The following is a 19,312-nucleotide window of genomic DNA, read 5'->3' as shown; positions in this document are numbered from 1 at the left end:
GTTGAGACAAGATGGTCCCATCAAGGTGTGATGGGAGACAGTGAGTCGTTAATAATGCGCGGCCCGGTAGCAAATGCGCCACGGAACCGGTACCTGTCCCCGGCCCGGCGGTTGTGCACCCTTGGTGTACATAACTACTAGCTACGTAGTATTCATTATGCAGTGTATACACTTCATGTACATTTTACGTTCCATCAACGATTACATAAAGGCATCTTCTCCGTGAATCGCGAGGGGGCTTCATGTCAGCTGACTGATGTCATGTGACATATTATTTTTTATTTCATATTATTTTTATTTTTATTTTTATTTTTATTTTTATTTTTATTTTTATTTTTATTTTTATTTTTATTTTTATTTTTATTTTTATTTTTATTTTTATTTTTATTTTTATTTTTATTTTTATTTTTATTTTTATTTTTATTTTATTTTTTATTTCATTATTTATTTCATTATTTTTATTATTATTTTTTATTATTTTCATTATTTATTCATTGTTATTTATTTGTATTATTATATTATTATTATTACCTTCCTGCTGGTAATGGTTGTATTTGATGTGAGGGATGAATATCTGTCCTTTCAAGTATCGTTCGTGTCAGACAGCGACTCCCTCGCCGCGCCTCTTAAGTTAATCTCCCGTCGCTCCTCGACGCCTTCATCCTGTTTCTGGATCCCGTCAACGCGTCTGTCCGTGACAAACGCCACATATGATCGCAGGTGGCGTCAGGGTGAGGACCCCATGGGGGGGGTGGAGTGAAGCAAAGTGTCTCTAACCAGGTTTTTTTTTCCATGCCGTGATTGGATACAGAAAACTCAATATCGGCTAAAAGGTGCGCTTCCGGTGAAGTGCCAAAGATCAGGCGGCCATTTTTCCACCTGGGATGTTTCAGCATGCGAGGTTAATGCACGGGAAGTGGATTTATCAAACGCGGGAAGAGGATAAGTTGATTTGGTGCGCTGGATTGATGGCGGCTTAATGCCGACTTCTTTTTTTTTTTCCTCCGTACGCTCAAACGACTCAGCTTCCAGACCGCCATTTATCACCTTGTCTTGCTCCGATTATTAGGGAGGGGAGGGGGGGGGGGTACTCGGAATCCAACCAATTGACTGTGAATATATATGTGTGTGTGTGTGTGTGTTTGTGTAACATTTGCAAAATGTCTCTGACCTATAAAAGCAAACACGCTAATCAAAGCCGGCATTCACAAATAAACTCGCTAATTTCCTTTTTAGTTTGCACGACACAACACGGAAAACTGTTTGACTTTCCCGGAATAATTTGTGTCATCAGTAAATGTCTTTTACTCGGGAGATGTTACTTAGTCTTTGTTTTTTTTTTTTTCTCTTCACAGGCGTCGTAGATGAGAGGAAATATTAGCTTTGCTGGAGGAAAATAGCTTTGTGTAGGACTTCAGGGCATGCGTTAATTAAGACACTTGTGTACTTAGTACACTTAGTGCACTTAGTGCATGAGTTTCAAATGTTTAAATAACAGTGTTGGTTCGTGGACAATGTTGGTCTGTAGACTCACCTGACAACAGTTTGCTTACCTTTTGGACATTAAGTGTCCGAAGCGGCGGTGCGCCAAAGAAAAGGAAAGCCATCAATCATCATTGAAGTGAAAGGCTGTCCAAAATCTGCTCAAAGACAGAGGTCATAAAAGTGGTGTATCTAGAAATTACAATACCGCTCAAAAGTTTGGGATCACTTGCAAATTTCTTTGTTTCCCCCCCCAAAAAAAATTGCATTTCAAAAATTTTTTTTTTTCCATTTCACAAACATTTTTATCCATTTCACAAACAACAAAAATGAATATCTTAACAAAAACTAAACTTACTCCCTTCAGAGGAGTTAACTACTCCCTTCAGAGAGCAGTACAAACTGGGTCTAACAAGGACACAAAAACGCTGCATATTTGAGTGTGTAGTTTAAGAAGGATGTACATTTTTGCATAATATAAAGTATAACAAACAAACCAAAAAATGAATGAAGTTGTAATTTTTGTAAAACGAGGTAGTGGAAAAATTTATCATGTGATAAGAATTAAGTGTAAACTATTATCTAATAAAGGCATACACTACCGCTCAAAATTTTGGGATCACTTGCAAATTTCTTTGTTTCCCCCCAAAAAAAAATTGCATTTCAAAATTTTTTTTTTTCCATTTCACAAACAACGAAAATGGATATCTAAACTAAAACTAAAATCTCTTACCATGCTGTTAACTACTCCCTTCAGAGAGCAGCACAAACTGGGTCTAACAAGGACACAAAAACGCTGCATATTTGGGTGTGTAGTTTAAGACAAATGTCTTTGTTTTCCAAAGAAAAACAAATTTTCATGAATTTCACAATTTTTTTCCCATTTCCCAAACATTTTTATCCATTTCCCAAACAATAAAAATGAATGATATGATTTTGAAAGAAGGATGTACATTTTAGCATAGAGGCCTACTATCAACAACTGTCAGTCCTCTGCATCAATCTCCTGGTATGGCTGCTAATCCAAGTTCATCATTTTATAAGGCTAATAGATTAGCTAAAACTAAAACTAAAATCTCTTACCATGCTGTTAACTACTCCCTTCAGAGAGCAGCACAAACTGGGTCTAACAAGGACAGAAAAACGCTGCACAAATATCTGAGAGTGTGTAGTTTAAGACAAAGACGCCTCACAGGTCGTCACTAAATAGTACCCGTCAAAAACAAGTGTCAGTATCAACAGTTAAGCGGCGACTTCAGGATGCTGGACCCACTTTCACTCTGGCGGTTTTGTTGAGACCGCTACTCAGGCGTTGCAAAGATCATCCATGACCGGTGACACTAAATCTCCACGGAACTCATCGGTAAAAAACCGAGGACCTCCTGTACTGTGCTCGTTTTTACTCGGACTGGATTAGTCTGAAGCTATTTTACGGGGGTTGGTGTCTCGTCGGCCATGTTGTCGTCTCACACGGGGGCGCGTCTTTGTGCGTTTGTGGCTGTGTTTCAACGCCGCTCTTCAGCCGCTTGTGAGCTCATGATGCAGCATGCCGGCAGAATGCGATAATCTTTTTTTTTTTTTTTTTTTTTTTAGCTAGCAGGAGGATAATCCCTCCCATTGCGACTATAATCGAGCAGACATCTTGTCCTCTGCTGACCTGCGAGCCTCCCTCTGCTCCACTTGAGCTCTTCCAGTGGCAGGCGATCAGCAAGGCCGCAGGCGTATCAATCGCTAAATCCCCTTGAAATGGAGTCAGAAATGAGGAAAACAGCACGTTTGCTGTTGAGTCGTCGTCGGCGGCGGCGGCGGTGGTGGGAGGGGGGAAAAGAACGGCTACTATCTGAAAAGGTGCAAAGCAGAGAGGGAGTCGTCAATCCGAGCTAGCTAGCCGTGAGAAACAATGGCATTTTAATTGTTTCCTTGGGGATTTAGCGCTAGCTGGGGGATTTTCGCACTGCCCCCGCCTTCATTATGCCGCGTCCCCCCCCCCCCCCCCCCCTCAAAACAATTTCTGGCACTTGTTGACGTGGGCACAATGCCTCCATCTCCACCTCCTTTCTCCTCTTCTTCTCGCTCGCCCACCACCGCTCCATCGCTGCACGTCTCCCTCCCTCGCTCGCTCGCTCCGCTTGGCACAGATGGGCCAATCCAGCAGATGTTTTATCAGGATTTTTTTTTTTACTCTTTTTCCAGCCTTCCTGTCTATTCCAGTTTCCTCTCCTTGCGCTCGTTCTCCTCACTCGCTGCCGAATGGATTTAGGTTGCGGAGTTAATGAGGTGATTTGCATCTGTCCAAAGCTGTTTGCTGTTGATTGTTTTGAGCGGAAAACAACAGGAAAAAAAACTAGTTTTCCATTTTCCGTCTAAAATGTACAAAATGCTGTTCTCATTTGCTTTGGAGAATCTTTTTTTTTCCAGGTAAACACTTTGTAGAAGTCGGATAATAAATCTAAAACAGGATTCCAACAACTAGTTGATACTAGGCATAGTATCACGAAAAAAAAAGACATACTAACTCAACTATCGGGCTGCACGGTGGTCGAGTGGTTAGCGTGCAGGCCTCACAGCTTGGAAACCCGAGTTCAATTCCACTCTCAGCCATCTCTGTGTGGAGTTTGCATGTTCTCCCCGTGCATGTGTAGGTTTTTTCCGGGTACTCCGGTTTCCTCCCACATTCAAAAAAAAAAAAAACATGCTAAGTTAATTAGCATGTTTTAGCAGGTTAATTGTGGAATTTTGCCCATCATCCCCAATTCTTGGGCTGCACGGTGGTTGAGTGGTTAGCGTGCAGGTCTCACAGCTAGGAAACCCGAGTTCAATTCCACTCTCAGCCATCTCTGTGTGGAGTTTGCATGTTCTCCCCGTGGATGCGTGGGTTTTTTCCGGGTACTCCGGTTTCCTCCTACATTCCAAAAAAAAAAAACATGCTAGGTTAATTAGCATGTTTTAGCATGTTAATTGTGGAATTTTGCCTATCATTCGCAATTCGTGGGCTGCACGGTGGACGAGTGGTTAGCGTGCAGGTCTCACAGCTAGGAAACCCGAGTTCAATTCCACTCTCAGCCATCTCTGTGTGGAGTTTGCATGTTCTCCCCGTGCATGCGTGGGTTTTTTTTCGGGTACTCCGGTTTCCTCCCACATTCCAAAAACATGCTAGGTTAATTAGCGACTCCAAATTGTCCATAGGTATGAATGTGAGTGTGAATGGTTGTTTGTCTATATGTGCCCTGTGATTGGCTGGCCACCAGTCCAGGGTGTTGTACCCCACCTCTCGCCTGAAGACGATGGATCTTTGGGGAAGTTCCCAGGGAACAAAGCTAAAAAAAACATTTACCACATTTTCTCCACATTTCACTTCCTGTCGCCCTTTGTCGCTGTCCCAATACTTGTGTCCATATAGCGTAGCTGATTTTTAATCTTTAAAAAACAAAAAAAAAAGGAGCGGCATTACCAGGACGCACCTGCTCTGGTGAGTTGTGATTTAGCAGCATTGCCGCGTTGTCGGGGGTGTAATTAATCTGGCAGGCAGGTGTCCGCCACGCGGCTCCACACGGCCAAATAACAGGCTCCGCTGGAGGCGCGTGACGCCTCATGCTGCGCTTTGCGGGTGAAATTAAAATAAAATCACATGGTAAGAAATTTCTAACAAAAATAACGTTTGGGGGGGGGGGTGCGATCAGCAGGTGTTTACTAAAATGAAACAGCAGTGAAGGGCTGCAAGTACACAAACATCCAAGTACACCCGAATGTCTCACCGAGGTCAGCTAGGGCTGACAATCCAATTAAATATTTAATAATATCTAATAATAATAATTAATAATAAATAATATTAATTAATAATAAAAAATAATATATAATAATAAATATTAATTATTAATAAACAATATTATCTAATAATAATAAATAATAAATAACAAAACATACTAATAATAATAATTAAAAAAAATAATAATAATAAATAAATAACAATAAAGAATAATAAATAATAATACATAATAATAAATAATAAACCGTATAACAAAAATTACTAATAATTAATAGTTATTAATAATTAATAATATTTATATCTAATAATATCACGTTTTGTCCATAGTTAACTCAGAATTAATCATATTTAATCACACAGAGAAATGCATTTTATCTATAATTATTCATAATAATAATATCTAATAATAATTAATAATATTAATAATAATTATTAATATTATTTGTAATTATTGATAATTATTAATAATTATATGTAATAATATCAAGTTTTGTCCATAGTTAACTCAGAATTAATCACATTTAATCTCACACAGAAATGCATTTTATCTATAATTATTAATAATTATATATAATTATATCACGTTTTGTCCATAGTTAACTCAGAATTAATCACATTTAATCACACACAGAAATGAATTTTTATATATAATAAGTAGGGGAAATCTCTGTGGTAAACGATTGGATGTGGAATCTTTTTTGGGAGTTAGAGCATAAAAAACCTGTTTAGGACCTTCTAAATACAGTTTATTAATATTATTAGAGCACACTGGGCATGGTATAACAACCCTATAGTCACTTTTAGGCTCCTATTACCCAATAAGAGAAAGTAAGAAGATAACATCGATTGTGTCGAACACTCCTCAACTGCCATTGTTTGGGATTATACTTCAGTCGCTTTAAGCTCTTATTTTGAAGGGGGAGATCATCTCTGTCTTCATGAAGCGCAGCATCGGGAGATGATTTTGTAGCAGGAAGTAAAAGTCAACCTTTGCGGCCCCACGAAGGCCCGCAGGACGACGTGCACAAGTGTACATAGAACTGATGTACAACTCCATCAACAGTTTATGGAGGGAATTAACGCCGCCGTGTGCCAGCGTTTCGTTTGGGTCCGAGCGCGAGCAGAAGCTCAGCTGTAAAAAATAGTTTATAGGTGGAATTAGAGCCGGCGGCCATTAACGGCCGGCCCAACGTGGAGCGATAAAAAGACCACCGCTGCGCGGGCAGAGAGGCTTTAACGGCGTGGACTTGCCCGGCCGCCGCGCTCCCAGCGTTCCCATGTGAAGGATCTAAAGTGGATCTGGCATCAAAGCCAAGGCATTGCCCCCCCCCCCCCCCTTCTCCGCCTCACGCTAGGTGCGTTTGATTCGCTCGCCTGCCCGCTACAGCGGCATCACTTAAATCCATCCTCCGCCTTATCTGCCCACCCGACCGCCTGGTGTGTTTATCACAGGCAGCTGTTAGCATAGCGTTGAACATGAGAATCGGCTAATATCTATCAGCTGTTTGTCACGCAGTCGGACATGTTGACGCCGACGCCATCGGCGACAGACAGCATTGTTAACGCATGAGCCACTTCCAGCCTTCAAAATAAGAGCGCCACGTGCATGTTGCTAACAAATAAACCAATGAAAGTAACGCTACTTTGCTGGCACTCCGAATGTTTATTATGGTGCCTCTTACGGAAATTCTGATTGCCTTCGCAGTTTTTTGGCATGCGCAAAACAGCCCATGCACGGCGCATCGGCGTGGAAGGAAGAAATCTTTTTAAAACGCCACTCTGGGAATGGAGATTTTTCATTGACAGCAGGGAACAGCCGTCATGCAGACGGCGCCAAGGTGAGCAACAACCAGGCGTTGATGTCACAGGCGAGTGCAAAACTTGCAACGCACAAGTCTCTCGCGCAGGCACCGAATGGTGGAAGTTGAAACAGCAACATAACTCCGAATGTGTCTTGTATTTCTTATGGTGCCACTTATGGAAATTCTCTTTCGCTTAACAGTCCATGGCTGCAGCGCTACCTTTATTTTGGCATGCGCAAAACAGCCCATGCATGCGTATCGGTGTGGGAGAAAGAAATCATTTTAAAACGGCACTGTGGGAATGGAGATTTTTAATTGACAGCAGGGAACGGTTTTTAAAAATATCCAGGAAGTGAGCAACAACTAGGGGTCGACGTCGCAGGCGAGTGCAAAACTCGCCACGCACAAGTCTCTCGCGTAGGTGCCGAATGGTGGAAGTTGAAACAGCAACATAACTCCGAATGTTTCTTATGGTGCCGCTTATGGAAACTCTCATTGGCTTAACGGTCCATGGCTGCAGCGCTACCTTTATTTTGGCATGCGCAAAACAGCCCATGCACGCGTATCGGCGTGGGAGGAAGAAATCGTTTTAAAACGGCACTGTGGGAATGGAGATTTTTTAATTGACAGCAGGGAACGGTTTTTAAAAATATCTACGAAGTGAGCAACAACTAGGGGTCGACATCGCAGGCGAGTGCAAAACTTGCCATGCACAAGTCTCTCACGCTGGGGCCGAATGGTGGAAGTTGAAACAGCAACATAACTCCGAATGTGTTTTATGTTTCTTATCATGCTGCTTATTGAAATTCTCTTTGGCTTAGCAGTCCATGGCTGCAGCGCCACTTTTATTTTGGCATGCGCAAAACAGCCCATGCACGCCTATCAGCGTGGTAGGAAGACATCGTTTTAAAACGGCACTGTGGGAATGGAGATTTTTAATTGACAGCAGGGAACGGTTTTTAAAAATATCCAGGAAGTGAGCAACAACTAGGTGTCGACGTCGCAGGCGAGTGTAAAACTCGCCACGCACAAGTCTCTCGCGCAGGCGCCGAATGCTGGAAGTTGAAACAGCAACATAACTCTGAATGTGTCTTATGTTTCTTATGGTACCGCTTATGGAAATTCTCATTGGCTTAACAGTCCATGGCTGCAGCACCACTTTTATTTTGGCATGCGCAAAACAGCCCATGCACGCATATCGGCGTGGCTGGAAGAAGTCGTTTTAAGACGGCACTGTGGGAATGGAGATTTTTTAATTAACAGCAGTGAACGTTTTTTTTTTTTAATATCCACGAATATTCACCATCAACTAAGGATTGACGTCGCAGGCGAGTGCAAAACTTGCCATGCACAAGTCTATCGCGCTGGCGCCGAATGCTGGAAGTTGAAACAGCAACATAACTCCCCTATAAGTTGATCAAAACATGCTAACCTCTTCACCTGAAGGTCAGGAAAATATGAGACCTTCTTGCTAGCACGCATGCTAACATGCTAACGGCCAGCTTCCCGCGCCGCGGTGTCTCGCGGCGTCGCCACAGATGTCTTTTTTGTTGCCGCCTCTGCGCTTGACGCAGCGAGTGCGGCTGACACTTAACAATCTGGAGCTCGTAACGCGCGCCGAGGTAGAGCTGCCGTCTCCCAGCATGCTCTCTGCTCCAGCGAGCGCCCCCGAGGGTACGACAGAACAATTCTCCAAAAGTCACATTGAGCCTTTATTTTTTATTTATTTATTTTTTTTTTCTTGTCAGCGTTCCCTCCTGAAGTGGCGTCAAGGCGGCAGGTTTCAGCTGGCGTTTATACGCCTTGTAAACGTATCAAATAAGTTGTGACGGCGCACAAAAAAAAAAAAAGCCAAGGAAGAAAACATGTCAGCAGTTGAATCGTTGAACGGCTCAGCGACTTTGATGGAGGCCGGCCGGGAAACAGGCGCTTTTTTTTTTTTTTTTTTTCCCCGGGCAAGTGTGAAATGCCGCATTTGTGCATTTTGGAGCAAAGCATCCTACCTTTCCGAAGTTGATGGCAGGTTTGTCTTACTTGTCTGCCGGAGTGACAATTCCGGATTTGAGCTTGTCAAGCAGCAACAGCCGGAGAGACGAAGAGACGGAGAGACGAAAACCCGCGCAAACAAAAGTTTACATTGTGATTGCGTACCGACGTCTCGCTGCTTGCAGGTGTCATCCCCCGCCGAGATGCTTTTCAAGTCGGCGGGAACCGCTGAGTAGATGTTCACGTCGCCGTGCACCAACACTTTAACCGTTTAATAAACGCAACACTTTGATACTACAGTAACACAACCGTGTTTTATTGTATGTGCTTTTATCTCTGCCGCCCTTTTTTTTACGCTTCTAACCGATACTGGGTCCAAACCGATGATATCAACCCAATACGCCTAGTTTCCGAGTGTCCTGGTGTCCGAATGTCCTAGTGTGCCCAAGTGTCCTAGGTTTGATGGTTTGAGGGGGTTGGATGGATGTAGTCCAGTCTTGTCCTGGTGTCCTAGTGTCCTAGGTTTGATGGTTTAAGGGGGTTGGATATATGCAGTACAGTCTTATCCTGATGTCCTGGTGTCCTGGTGTGACCTCGTGTCCTGGTGTCCTCGGTTTCATGGTTTGAGGGGGTTGGATGGATACAGTCCAGTTTTGTCCTGGTGTCTTAGTGCCCTGGTGTCCTAGGTTTTATGGTTTGAGGGGGTTGGATGGATGTAGTCCAGTCTTGACCTGGTGCCCTGGTGTTCTAGTGTCCTAGGTTTGATGGTTTGAGGGGGTTGGATAGATGCAGTCCAGTCTTGTCCTGGTGTCCTGGTGTGTCCTAGTGTCCTAGGTTTGATGGTTTGAGGGGATTGGATAGATGCAGTCCAGTCTTGTCCTGGTGTCCTAGTTTTGATGGTTTGAGGTGGTTGGATGGATGCAGTCCAGTCTTGTCCTGGTGTCCTAGTGTCATAGTGTCCTAGATTTGATGGTTTAAGGGGGTTGGATGGATGCAGTCCAGTCTTATCCTAGTGTCCAGGTGTCCTGGTGTGTCCTGGTGTCCTAGTGTCCTAGGTTTGATTGTTTGGGGGGGGGGGGTTGGATGGATGCAGTCCAGTCTTATCCTAGTGTCCTGGTGTCCTCGTGTCCTAGTGTCTTAGGTTTGATGGTTTGAGGAGGTTGGATAGTTGCAGTCCAGTCTTGTCCTGGTGTCCTAGTGTCCTAGGTTTGATGGTTTGAGGGGATTGGATAGATGCAGTCCAGTCTTGTCCTGGTGTCCTGGTGTCCTGGTGTCCTAGGTTTGATGGTTTGAGGGGGTTGGATGGATGCAGTCCAGTCTTATCCTGGTGTCCTAGTGTCCTGGTGTGTCCTCATGCCCTGCTGTCCTAGGTTTGATTGTTTGAGGGTGTTGGATGGATGCACTCCAGTCTTGTCCTGGTGTCCTAGTGTCTTCGGTTTTATGGTTTGAAGGGGGTTGGATGGATGCAGTCCAGTCTTATCTTAGTGTCCAAGTGTCCTAGTGTCCTAGTGTCCTGGTGTCCTGGTGTCCTAGGTTTTATGGTTTGACGATTTGATGGATGCAGTCCAGTCATAATTTTGTTGCAAATAAGACACATGTGGTTGCAAATTGGAATCAATGCCCCACCGTGTGTGTGTGTGTGTGTGTGTTATATAGGGCGGGGTGTGTGTGTGTGTGTGTTGTGTGTATGATATCTTCCAGCCATCACGCAGGTCTAAATACATTCCATTGAAATTTGATCTGCAGCCGTGCTTTAATGTACATCCACCTGACATTTATTTTCCGAGAGGTTTTATTCCAAAGTTGTAAACGCTGAAGGAGTCTTTGCGTCTTCTTCACGTCGGAGGTTTTATGGAAATCCTTCCGAGGACGGCGTGCGGTAAAAGCAGCGTTTAGCCGCCTCCCGTCTGACATTTATTATTTAATTCACTTCTTTTACCCGGAGAGGTTCTCACGTCCGCCTCAGACATTAATCCATAAACTTGTACAGTATGTAATTTTACGCTTCAGAGTCATTCCACGTCTGTGTGACTTTAATGGCTCCAACAGATAAACAGGAGTGAGCGCCGCTTTCCTCTCAGCTTATGGAGGCCGGCGTTGAGGCCTTTTGTGGCGGCACTTTTATTTTTTTATTTTTTTTTAAAATCCATGTTACTTGTGACAGGGAAGGAGAGATAAGGCTGCAGGGATGATGAAGGATTTTCCTCCTGGTAATTAAACAAACTCATTACTCTTCAAATCTGATGCGGCCAAGGGGCCCTTCACGCCACGCCCGCATGCCGCCGCTGTCAGTCAAAGATCGCAGCCAAAAACCACAAAACACAAAACGTGCATCGATCCCCTCCAAGCGTACTCGAAGACGCGACTTCTGTGGTTAAGAGCGGATTTGGCCCTGGAAATGACATAAAGACACTTAAATTCATCTCAACATTGACCATTAAAGATGTACTTGGCAGGCACCTCTTAGGACCAAGATGGAGCTCCTCCAAAATAAAATACCTCCCATCGATAAGTTACTGGCTTGTCTGTCCACACGGGAACCAACCTGTAACCTGTGAGGCGTCTTTGTCTTAAACTACACACTCTCAGATATTTGTGCAGCGTTTTTGTGTCCTTGTTAGACCCAGTTTGTGCTGCTCTCTGAAGGGAGTAGTTAACAGCATGGTAAGAGATTTTAGTTTAGATTTTTAAATGGGTTTATTAATCATCTATTATCCTTATAAAATGATGAACTTGGATTAGCAGCCATACCAGGAGATTGATGCAGAGGACTGACAGTTGTTGATAGTAGGCCTCTATGCAAAAATGTACATCCTTCTTTGAAAACCATCAGATTAATTTTCATTGTTTGTGAAATGGATAAAAATATTTGTGAAATGGAAAAAAAATTGGTCTAGAAATGCATGAAAATTTTTTTTTCTCTGGAAAACACTCTCAGATATGCATCGTTTTTGTGTCCTTATTAGACCCAGTTTGTGCTGCTCTCTGAAGGGAGTAGTTAACAGCATGGTAAGAGATTTAATTTTAATGTAGATTTTTAAATGGCTTTTCTAATCATCTATTAGCCTTATAAAAATGTTTATGAAATGGAAAAAATTGTTTGGGAAATGCATGAAAATGATTTTTCTTTGGAAAACACTCTCAGATATGTCTTCTTGCACAGTTGTGCAGCGTTTTTCTGTCCTTGTTAGACCCAGTTTGTGCTGTAGGCCTCTATGCAAAAATGTACATCCTTCTTTGAAAATCATCTCATTCATTTTCATTGTTTGTGAAATGGATAAAAATGTTTGTGAAATGGAAAAAAAAATGTTTGGGAAATGCTTGAAAATTTGCAAGTGATCCCAAACTTTTGAGCGGTAGTGTACGTTCCTACCCTCACTGATGGTCATTAGCTTTGGCTAGTGACCAAAAGAACCAGATCGCTGGAGTCTCCCTTAGAGAAGTGAGAATGCCTGGATGTGATCTTCAGGTACTTCATGTAGGAGTCTACTAACATTGTACATTTTTACTCTATCATATTAAAGTAGAACATCTGAATATACTGTTTATCAATATTTCCAGCAGCTAGTTCTACATGTGCTGCAAATCTCGGAATGTGAGGTTGAGGTGACAGCTTGCACTTTTACATCAAATCTGGCCTGGAGGAGCATTCACACGCTGATGAGGCTTCGGAAAAATATAAAAGTTTGTAGCCTCCACATACGTGACGTGAGACGAGTGCAGGTTCAAAGCTGCCAAACTGGCACTTGGCGGCGATACCGGCCAGCTTTTCCACAAGCCCCAGTTGCTTGCGAGGCGTAGCCGGCGGCAACCATGATGCTGTTGGCGACGTGTCCGTGGAGGAGAGTGGGAAGTGGAAGAGATTTAACTGGGCGGAAGCCAGACGTTCCGCGCTGCCAAACATTGAGGCCATCCAGGGTCTGTCTTCACCACGAGGAGGGATGTGGTCCAGCTGGAGTTTGACTGCACACAGACCCTCGTCATGCATAACGGCAATCGTTTGGTGATAAGACCAGTTTTTGGGAATATTATATTAATTCATCCACATCAAAACCTCTGAGGGTTTGTTGATCCAATGACGCTTCTATGGAGTCCAAAACCAAACTCCTGATCCAATCCCTGTTTTGTCTGGCGTCCGGTTTGCTTACCTGGGTTGGACGTCACCGACCAAAGTGATACGGACCCTAGAGACCACTTTAGAAACACCACTACATCATGCCGCACCAAGGTCCGGGTCTACAACACTGACCCAGCCACTCTGCCGGACCATGGCTTCCCCGGTCCACGTCTTCGGAACCATTGAGGTTGTCCCCGGCGTGGAGCTACACCAAAGAACCAGCCACATTCACCATGGACTTTGTTTTGCCGACCGTGCACCCACTGATCCGACCTTGAATAAGATCTCCAGGAGATTGACCCGGCCCTGGAGGAAGCTCCTGCTTGTTGCCAAGACTGGAGATGCTTGGTGACCTTTGTGGTCTCAACACCTGGTTGGCAGGAGACTTACAAGCGATCCTTTCCGAAACGGATCCTATCCCGACTGACTTGGGACAAGAGTTGTGGTACTCATCAATCCAACAACAGACAATTTAGACCTTTAGGACCGTGGGAGGGGTCTGGCCTACCCAGAAAGAGTCCTCACAAGATCAAGGAAAACATTTTTAAAGCATTAAACCTCCCAACCTTTTGACTGTGAGGCAACAGCGCCAACCACTTTTCCACTGCGCCATCCACCTGGGAAAGAAGCACACGTCTGCCCATGTATCTATTCATCTCGGATTTTACAATGCTAATTAAAGCTGCGCCGCTACAAGCCGGTCCAGAGATCAATACCTCGGCGAGGTAATCTGACGGTGGTAGGAGGGGAGGCGGGAAGTAGGAGTGCGCGTCGGCTCTTCATGTATTGGATTTCTACGTGTTTACAAGTTGGTGCTAAGCAGGGCCACGGACAGCCTGCAGCTGCTAAGAGCTAACTAGCAACAGACGCACACACACCGAGGGGTTGTGTTTGAGCGTGGTCGTTGCCGAGTGAGTCAGAGTAAAGATAGATGGATCGTCAAAGAACCTGACTGGACGCCTCTGTGCGTCCCACACGGGGTGAGTCAACGTGTCATGTGAACCTAAGACTAGAAGACCAGAAGATTAGAAGAAACATCCTGTACCAAAATAACCTTATTTTCTTTTGTTTACATTTCACTGTAATGGTAATGGTTTCATTTCATTTCAACATGCATCAGATTACAATTGAATGCATCCCATAATCAGTTCCCAGTTCCACATGTCCAAAAGGAGTAGGAAGAAGCAAAGCTTATTAAATCCTACCCCTCCATCTGGTACTTTTACAATCAGTAACTGTTACATTTGTTCACTTCCTGCTTTCTTAATATAGCATAAGGTTTTTTTTTTTTTCTTTTAATTGTCATTTTTTTTAATTTATTTGTCCTGTACCGAAGTATGAGGTGATATGAGCATCCAATGACATAATGGGTACCATAGTAAGTGTCAATATAGTGATATATATAGCACATCATGACTGGTTAAGTTTAATTTTAAGTTTAATTTTTACGATCAGTAACTGTTATATTTGTTCACTTCCTGCTTTCCGAATATAATTTAATTTTTCTTTTATTTTTTAAATTTAATCAACCATCAACATTTTAATTTTAATTTTAATTTTAATTTTAATTTTAATTTTAATTTTAATTTTAATTTTAATTTTAATTTTAATTTTAATTTTAATTTTAATTTTAATTTTTTTTTCCAATTTTTAAATTTTATCTTTCTTAAATTTTAAAATTTTAATTTTTACAATCAGTAACTGTTACATTTGTTCACTTCCTGCTTTCCTAATATAATTAAATATTTTTGTTTTTAAATATTTTAATTTTAATTTTTACAATCAGTAACTGTTAAATTTGTTCACTTCCTGCTTTCCTAATATAATTTAAGTTTTTTTTTTGTTTTTAAATTTAAATTCTCTTCATCCTTGTATTTAGCAAACATCAACTGCTTGTATTGTTTCTTGAATTGGCTCATCGTTGTGCATCGTTTGAGGGTCTCACTGTCGAGTCAACGTCCTCTCTGGTTACAAAATTAGGAACACCATCTAATGAGATAAAATACAAGACGTGTGTACAGCAAGAAAGAAAACAAAATGGAGCTGCCTGAGCTCACGGCTTTGACGCTTTGATCACTCGGAGGCCCTCGGCTGCCGCTCTGTCCAATTAGTGTTATGGATGAGCTGCATCATCAGCATGGCCGCCGCCCCCCCTCCGCAACCCCCCCTCCCTCCACCATTCCTGGCAGGCACGTAGTTCGCCATCGGACATCGGGGACCTTAATGGGAAGGGGTGAATCTTTAAAGTTGACAGTTGTTCCAGGAAGTGATGGTGAGGCATGTTGCTGGCGGCCCGCTGAGAGAAGCGTGCGGGCGTCAATAGAAAGATCCTCACGCGGAGCTCATTAAGGCGTAGTGATCCGTTAGCGCTGCCAATCAGTACAAACCACTAAACACTCGCTCAACTCCGAGCGTCACGCAGGAAAACAACAAAGCAGGTCTCGTGTCACACGCCGGGGTTAAAATTGGCGCTAATTAACAAAGTGTAGCACTTAGTCCTGAAAGCTCCAGCTTCCTCCTGCAGTCCAAAAACGTTAGGTTAGCTTCAGCGCTATAATTGGTAGCATTTTTTTTTTTCGGACGGAATTTTCGGAAGGAACATTGGGTTCAGTCCAGAAGCCGAAAGAAAGTCCTTTACCGGTTTTCTATGTACTTTGCGTGTTGACTCAATACTAATTGAGGTTCCACTGTGTATTATTTCACAATTATTTATTCATTATTGTATTTTTTTCATTTGAGAATTATATTTATTGTGTGCACAAGCACAGTAATCAATATAAGTTAAATGTGACATATATGGTAATGGTAATGGTTTTAATTAATGGAGTGCATCCCATAATCAGTTCCCAGTTCCACATGTCCAAAAGGAGTAGGAAGAAGCAAAGCTTATTAAATCCTACCCCTCCATCTGGTACTTTTACAATCAGTAACTGTTACATTTGTTCACTTCCTGCTTTCCTAGTATAATGTAAGTTTTTTTTTATACATTTTTTTCAATTTTTTAATTTTATCTTTTTTAAATTTTTTAATTTTTACAATCAGTAACTGTTACATTTGTTCACTTCCTGCTTTCCTAATATAATTTAAGTTTAAAAAAATATTTTTTAATTTTAATTTTAATTTTAATTTTTTACAATAACTAACTGTTACATTTGTTCACTTCCTGCTTTCCTAATATAATTTAAGTTTTTTAATTTTAATTTCAAGACTCTTCATATATTTGCTTGGTTTTACCGATTTATAAAGAACAGGTGATTATCAAAGTAGCAAGTGAGTCCTCCCATTTTTCTGCATTCCGCCCTTATTAGAAAATATGCAGCTAATAAAGTGTTGATTTGCGGATATAAACACCCTTGCATTCATCTTGAGAACCCCAAACCCAGGCAGACGAAGACAAATGCTAAGAAAGTGCGTATGCAGCAGAGTGCCGTTGGAGTATGAAGTTTAATTACCGGAGCTGCCAAAGTGTGTCGTCTCTTTCTGACCACATTTCTTCTCAAAGCAAAGAAGAACACTTCTATTTTTCTGGCATCAGCAACAATAATATACAATCATTTCTCTTTAATTCGGGGCTTCCTGTCTCTGTATGATCATGTTTACAATACATCATCATTTCTTCATTATATTGGATTATTTGACTGAACGTTAGTAAAATGTTACGGTGGAGGAGTGATTGCACTACTGTATGCTACGCCACGCTACACTACGCTACGTCCTTCCTGTCGCTGTCACACTCTATAACAAAAGTCCGGTACAATAACCGTGCAAATAACCATACAATAAACAAGTGTAATAACTGTGAAATACTGTAAACCTGTATACTGCATATAGTATCTGTATGTACTCGATATAGATGCTCATTTTTATTACCCAGTTTTGGCATTGTATCTGTTCACACAGCTGATGGGTTCGATTCCCAAGCCAATGCAGAAGATGTAATTCATGGTTGGGGTTAGGGGATGGGGTTTGGGGTTAGGGTTGAAGGTTTAGGGTTGAGGGTTGGGGTTAGGGTTCTGGGTTAGGGTCAGGTCAAGTGCCGAACACAGCTGGGTTAGGGCTTGGGGTTAGGGTTAGAGGCTAGAGATTAGGGTTAGGGTTTGGGCTTGGACTTAGGGAATAGGGTTAGGGCACAGGTACTGTGCCGAACACAACTGGGTTAGGGCTTGGGGTTATGGTTTAGGGTTAAGGCTAGATGGTAGGGGTTAGGGAATAGGGTTAGGGTACAGGTACAGTGCCGAACACAGCTGGGTTTGGGCTTGGGGTTAGGGTTAGAGGCTAGGGTTTTGGGTTAGGGAATAGGATTAGGGTACAGGTACAGTGCCAAACACAGCTGGGTTAGGGCTTGGGGTTAGGGCTTGGGGTTAGGGCTCGGGGTTAGGGCTCGGGGTTAGGGCTCGGGGTTAGGGCTCGGGGTTAGGGCTTGGGGTTGAGGCTAGGGGTTAGGGTTATGGGTTAAGGTTAGAGGCTAGGGGTTAGGGTTATGGGTTAGGGTTAAGGTTAGAGGCTAGGGGTTAGGGTTTGGGTTACTGGTTTTGGGTTTTGTGTTTTGGGTTATGGGTTAGGGAATAGGGTTAGGGTGCAGGTACAGTGCCGAATACAGCTGGGTTGGGGATTTGGGTTTGGTTTGTGTGTTCTTGTACTTTTGCTGCTGTAAACCTGAAAATTCCCCTTGTGGGACTAATCATGGTGCTAACAAATCTTATCTTACCGATTACAAACCCAATCCTCTCCACCGCCCCCGCCCCTACTTGTACCTGAAGCTGTAAACCTGGTAGAGACACTGGTCTTGAATGCTTGATTAAACGCAAATCATCTTGTTTACCATCTTAGTTCCAGGTTTCCAGTACACAGGTGACCCCTTGCCATTTGTCTTGATTCCCAGTAGTTAATAGCGCCAAAAGTGACACGCTATACGAAGCAGTTGATTGTGTTTCCCTAATGACTCTTTACATGAAATCTCATCACGTCAATTAGGGTAGGCCATATGGACCTTAGCATGTACTGGATCGCAATCTTTTGGGGCTGTTCATTCAGCCATGCTCCCACTGGTGGACAGAAAAACTAACAATATGTATTTATTTGTCGGTACTGTACAGACTGAACCAGTAAAAACCAGTAAAACGAAGGACAGTGAAGCATAGTCCTGCATGGGTCCCACCTAAGACTGTGATTGGTCGGCTTGCAGTCCGTTATTTCCACTCATTTATCACCGTCTATGGCATCCGGCATGCATTCTTCCACGGTTTCAGATCTGATGGGCTTTTCTTTCTTTGAAAAAAAAAAATCACAAGAAACACAAACAGAAGTTGCCTTTGCATGTCCGCACCATCGTGGTACGACTCCGCTTGGAAGATGCAATCAAATACTGCACTTTCCCTGCCCTCTTTCGGGGTCCCCTGGGAAACATTTGCCCAAAAAGTCTCCTGTTTCTCAAATGTCTCTGGACATTGTGGTCTTTTAGTATCGCAACACACCTGCATGCAAATTAAACACACACGGTAAAAATAAAAAACATGTTTGTCAGTCCATGCAGGATTCAACCGACGGTTTTCATCATCTATTTTGCATTTCAGGGTTGAGGAAGAAATGGTTTTGAGTTAATCTCACGGGGCTGCTGCTACGGCTATGGCAATACTCACCTTCACAACAAAGCGTTGCATTGTGGGTTGACTGTTGCTAGGCTACACACCGTGCTGTTTTGCAGAAATGTTCTGAGGGCTCGTGAAATGTATTTTATTTTTTTTTCTTGGGTTTTTGCTTCTTTGGATGACCCACAGTCTGGGCATCTTGGGGATCGCTCCTGGGGCGCTGCTTGAATAGACATGATCTCCACAGCTTGCAACTCTAGTACCTGTGATGTTCTAGTACTCTCCATGCCCAAAAGTGTTAAGACAGACTTGAAACCGATAACTTATTTATAGGTAGAGTTTACTGTAGTTTTGGAGGTAAGAAGGACTGGAAAAATAATAGAATTAGACCAACTGTAGGTGTTGATTCGTCCTAATCAAATATCATAACATTACTACTGCCGAATCACGACTATCAGGACAACCAGGATATAGAGCCCAGGGAGCCACCTGCTGTGGCCCAGAAAGGTGCACTATATTCGGGCACATGCTCCAAGCAGCCGGTGTGTTGCTATGGAAGTCTCTGACAAAA

At 42.8% G+C, this 19,312-nt stretch overlaps 1 long non-coding RNA gene across 1 annotated transcript in view; it reads left to right on the top strand.

Annotated features, from left to right (window-relative positions):
• LOC131111471 (uncharacterized) overlaps nt 1–19,312 on the top strand; it is a 116,124-nt gene that overhangs the window by 18,814 nt on the left and 77,998 nt on the right. The gene's annotated exons all lie outside the window — the stretch shown is intronic.

This window comes from Doryrhamphus excisus, chromosome 2 (assembly GCF_030265055.1).
Source record: "Doryrhamphus excisus isolate RoL2022-K1 chromosome 2, RoL_Dexc_1.0, whole genome shotgun sequence".
Taxonomy (NCBI): Eukaryota; Metazoa; Chordata; class Actinopteri; order Syngnathiformes; family Syngnathidae; genus Doryrhamphus; species Doryrhamphus excisus.
This window is presented reverse-complemented; position numbering and strand designations above follow the sequence as displayed.